Here is a 5,331-nt window from a genome sequence, read left to right as displayed (position 1 = left end):
TATAAATGACTCAAATTTTGCTACGGCAACTGTTATTCTGACAATTTTTGTTTCTGTCTGTTTAAGGGCTTCCTCGCCTTTTTTTTCTAGCAATCTCTGTTTCTTTCATTGTCTCTCGTCTCAGGGAGACTTTACATGCTTCTCATAATGTTTGTACTGATTCCACCAAACTCTCATTCTTGTCTGAATATGTTGTCCAATGTGAACGGAGTTTAATTTTGTCTCCAGTTGGGTCATGACATGGTCTGATGTCATTGGTAATAATGGATGCTTCCGTCAATCTTGGTAGGAGTGTCGCAAGCCTGTTCCATGGGCACACATGGTAAATGTATAGCCTCTTTTCGCTGGGTGTAGCATCCTCCATGGGTTACTTGGGGACAGTAACACATGACATAGCCAGACAATGTCTTTCTTTGTCATGGGTAAGTCTGGTCCACCTGATCCATCCATCAGGGGCTCAGGGACATATTCCAGTGAAAATACTGCTTCAGCCGCACTCTTTTTTTTAATTTTATTTTTTACGGTTAGTGTAATCATTGGCCCATTGCCTTTAGAGCGCTTTACGTGAGGAACAGGTTCAATTTCAGTTTTTTGTCCAACAGTTTTGGTGAAATTGTCATCAACCTTCATATGTTGAATAGTTACCAAGAAATTGCAGAAATAAAAGAAAGAACATTTCTATTTTATATCTGGTAACATTTTATTAAAGCCTTTCTTTTACACACTGCTTTCCGGTCTGTGTGTCTCCTTGTAAGTTATGCGGTGTGGAGGGTGCGTGGAGTCAAGTCCACACTGTGTGTGTTAATGCTGTGTAGCCACAGGAGAAAGGTGTCCACATAGGCACAGAAATGATAAAACACCTGTGTGGAGCATCACATGATGCCCAGCAACGCCTAAAGATAATGGGGCAGATTTACAAGCCCCTTGCGCCACTTTTGCGTCACTTTTAACATGGGAAAAGTGACGTAAAAGTTGCGCAAGGGTCTTGTAAATCTGCCCCAATGTATATATGTCCACAGAGACCAGGAGGATGAAAACAGGAAGGGAGTGGTCATCTGAGAGAGAGAAATGGGCTCTCTGGTCACTGCTAAATACCTAGAATAATACAAAACAAATTCAGTAAATAACAAAAGCAACTCAGGTCCCACTGAGATTTGAACTCGGATCACTGGATTCAGAGTCCAGAGTGCTAACCATTACACCATGGAACCGCCTCTGCGCACCACCTGTCACATTTCAATCATCTAAAGACACAGGATGCAGCTGTTGGTCACTTGTAGACTTTCCATTGGTCAGCAGGCACGGGATTAATGTCAGAAAACAGAGTCTGAAACCGCCTCTTCGGTAGCACGTGCGGAGCAGAAAATAAACAAGCATCTGCCACAGTGAGAGCACAGGAAGCTGGTGCTTTGTAATCCACGCGCTGTTTATTTATAATCTGTACTCTTTGTTGTGCAATAAAAGACAAACAAAGAATAACCATTCGTAGTATTAATCTGACGTTTGTTCCTCCGGGTCATTAATATACAGCAGCTTTGCAGCAAGGGCTGGGGCGGGAACAAGAGCTGTGGGGTCGTGCAAACCTCAAAGGGCTTTAGACTGATAGCAGCTTGAAGAGAAGGAAGGGAAATGTATTAATATTTAGGGTATTTTTGGTTTGTAGGAAATAAGAGAAAGTTTAATATGTCCCTGTAGTAAAAGATATCATCTTCCCATACCGGGAGTCGAACCCGGGCCGCCTGGGTGAAAACCAGGAATCCTAACCGCTAGACCATATGGGAGGTTGCATGAGAATATCACAGCTCTGTTTCTGTGAGAGAAGTCTCTCCTGTCAGACTCCATTCTGTACATTTCAAGTTACATTGCCACCCTCAGGGTCTGATAATCAATGGGGTAACATGCACCCCACTTGTTCAACAACCTGCTCATGTCTCATTATTTACAACCCTGGAACTTCTCCAGACACAGAGCCCAGGACCAGAGGACAGCAGCAGCCCCCGCATTGCCTCTTACTGCCCCCCCCACCAGCCAGACAAAGCCACGCCCCTCTCCCCAGGACACCCCTTCACTCCTGTGTCTCCTCACCTGGCTGAGGGCCCCACAGACCCCTCTCCAGTTACCTTCCAGCAGATCCTTGAACCACACTCTCCCTGCACCTGTCACAGGGCCCAGGCTGCCCTCCAGGGGCTCCAGTCACACCCCCTCTCCCCCTACTAACAGCACCGACCCCAGTCCTGACACTCGATTGGTTCACACAGAGGAGGACCAGCTCAGGTGCACCTTGGCTTCTTCCCAGGTATCTTCACATGCACAGGGTGACCGCCAGGGGGCAGCACCGCCACAGCCAAAAGGGCCACGGAGCAGCAATGGGACATCAGCAGCCTTGAGGGGTGCAGACCCCGAAGAATCCCGCACAGCATTCTGGGAGAGCGGAGGAGGAGCCTCTGCGGTGTGTTTTTACAAAAGTAGACATTTGAGGTTAAAAACAAGTAAAGACACATTTGCAGTCATTCTCTGCTGTGTTGTTCCTCTCTAAAATTCAAATCAATTTAAAAGACTCGAATGGAGAAAACTTTAAAAATAGCTAGGCCTGGGCAGGCAGATTAAACATTCTGAAGTACAAATGTTTCCAAATTTATTCATGTAAAATGTAAACAAGTTCATCAATATATGTATCTATGTTTACAATGGATGTAACAAGTGTGCGCTAATAGTGTCAGGGTGCACTTTATTGTCCCCAGCTGTTCCTTTCATACATGTGGCCCCAAGTAAGCTTTTGGCTGCTCTGTCTTCTTATTCTGAGAGTCAGATGCTAAAAGGAGGGCTTGGTCCCTAGTTTGGGGCCACAGAGTACGGAGGCCCTGGGGCACCGGAAGTAAACACCCCTCGTTGATACAACTATGGCCCAGTAACCTCTGAGTGCCCTCTGACCCCACACACTGGATTTCTGGCAGACATCTTTTATAGAGGAGGTGACACTGACGTTGAGACGATGCTACCCGAGGGGCAAAGGGCTGACAATGGCTCAGCATTTCAACCCAGTCTCCTCCTATTACCATCTTTGTTACACCCACAGCATATAAGAGCTCTGATAGGTCAGAGGGGACATCCCTCTTGTCAGCTTCTGGTGTTTAAACAGATCCTATTACAAGGACCAGTCCCTGTACTTTAAGACCAGCACCTGGGGCCCCCTGGGGTCTGAGTGTGTTTCACATTCACAGACAGGGACTCGCTGACATTGGCGGCCTCCAGTGACTGAATCACCTTTACCAACATTACAGACCAGAAACATAAAGTGTAACACTTGATGAAGTTTGACATTATATTGTTTAATAAGATAACATTGAACCCCAGAATACATGAATACCATTTTTTTTAATTAAAATGCACAATCCGCAAAAACACTTTTAAGAATTTAATGTTACAAAGAACATCTGGACCTTAAAAGTGAACCCTTAATGCAACTTAAGAAAGGTTACCCAGGATCTACAGCAAGAATGTATCCTAAATAAAAAAAAATACAAAAAATAACTCTGATGCAATACCTAGAAACCTGGTGTTTGAGCCCTATATATATATATATATATATATAACTAGATAACATAATCCAATTATTAACTTCTGGATCCCAAAATAATAAATGAAATATATCATCAAAAGCAGTCACTGCTCACCCATTCTCAGGGCTTTAAGTGGGCCGGGTCTCCCCGGTGCTGAGCACCAGCCGATTTTTTAAAGGAGGCCTCGAAACGGGTCTCTATCCGGCTCTGTTTTGTGCCCTGGCACAGGCGGTCCGTTGTTTTTCCGGACTGCAGTAACAGCAGCACATCGGTGCGCCCTGCTCACTCCTCACTAGTGGAGAAGTTACGGCATGACGTCATGCCAGGTGAGCGTGTAGGGGAAGGAAAATCCTTTAAAGAGAGTCATTGCCTCTCTGGATTTCCCTTCTCTTTTTGAAACTCGGGAGAAGCAGCATTGTCATGGTGTCACCAGGGCTTCAAGTGGAAGCTTTTTCAATATTATATAAAAAACATAGTTGCTGCTTATTTATCTATGCAACTAACAACCATTGACAAAGCCAATAGTCCTGACTTGTTGCAGGTATGATGTTACTTGGTGTATCATATATCTGAATGCAATGAAAAACAGCAAAATACAAGTCAGGTGATACACTATGGGAAGCCAGACTTTTAGCTGACGTGTTTTTAAGCCATGCCCTTTAATTATTATACCACGCCCCCTTGAGAGGCCTCCCAGTTTTTTCATTCCACTTAAAACCCTGTCCATTCTCCCTTTAAATTAAATAGCTATATATCGGTCGGGTTTGCAGCTTTACCAAGTGATTAGAAACAGGAAGATGTCTAGAAGGGCAGCCTCTGTGCCCACTTCTCATACCATATACCGCCCTTTGTCACCTTACCCCAGCTGAACCCTTGATAGCTCAGTTGGTAGAGCGGAGGACTGCAATGAAGTGCTGGACAGCCTTTGGAGGCTGGTTCAAATCCGTCCCGAAGGATTTTTGCAAATTCTTAACTCTTTTACATTAGGAAACGCCTCTTTCTCAGCCACTCACACACCTGGGCTTTTCCTGCCTCCTCTCTTCTCCTTTACAACCCAGCTCTCTCCTACTACTCGGGTGGGAGGGTCTCCCTCCCCACTCCCTGTGTGCAGCCCCCGCTGCAATCCTCCATCATCAGACAGAGCCAGGGGCCCCTGGGCTGAAGAGCCAGGCCGGGCCCAGTCGGAAGCAGCCCTGGGAGCTGGTTGCTTTGACTCTGGCATCAGGTGATGCTGCTGAGAGTGTCTGCTAGGGGGTGAGACGGTTCTTGTGGGGTGTGAGGGAGGAGCGTGTTTGTGTGTGTATTGTGTGAGGGAGTGTGTGTGTGTTTGTTGAGCCTGTGGACCCCTGTGTTGGTGCAGGGGCGGCTCTAGGCTCATGGTGGCCCTGTGCAGGGAGCGTAGGTAGGGGGCCCCGGAACAGGGGGTCCGGGCGGGGCGGAGCTCAGGAAGGTGTTTTAATAAAACGTCCAGAAAAGGCGTTAGATGACCAGTACCTGCGGCTGCTCCTACCCTTCCAAATTCGTCTCAGAACGATAACATTTAGGAGGAGGAGGGCATTGTGACACACGACGTGAGGGACTGGCACAGACGGCTGTAGGGCCATGACAGGGGGGCCCCGGACCCACAGCCCCCCACAGAGAAAGAATCTGTGGTTCTTTACCCGGAAACAGTAATATTAATACCATATAGAATATGGTGTCTTATGCATGGCCATGTCCGTTGCAGACACTGCATAGCCGCCTTGTGACACAAGCGTTTAACTTTTTCCAA

At 46.6% G+C, this 5,331-nt stretch overlaps 1 non-coding gene across 1 annotated transcript; it reads right to left on the bottom strand.

Moving 5' to 3' along the window:
- Nucleotides 1–1,709: 1,709 nt before the first annotated feature.
- Nucleotides 1,710–1,781, bottom strand: TRNAE-UUC (transfer RNA glutamic acid (anticodon UUC)). Its single transcript has one exon. It is a non-coding gene; the product is annotated as a tRNA-Glu (tRNA).
- Nucleotides 1,782–5,331: the final 3,550 nt, after the last annotated feature.

Source organism: Triturus cristatus, chromosome 4_1 (genome assembly GCF_964204655.1).
Source record: "Triturus cristatus chromosome 4_1, aTriCri1.1, whole genome shotgun sequence".
Lineage (NCBI taxonomy): Eukaryota > Metazoa > Chordata > Amphibia > Caudata > Salamandridae > Triturus > Triturus cristatus.
This window is presented reverse-complemented; position numbering and strand designations above follow the sequence as displayed.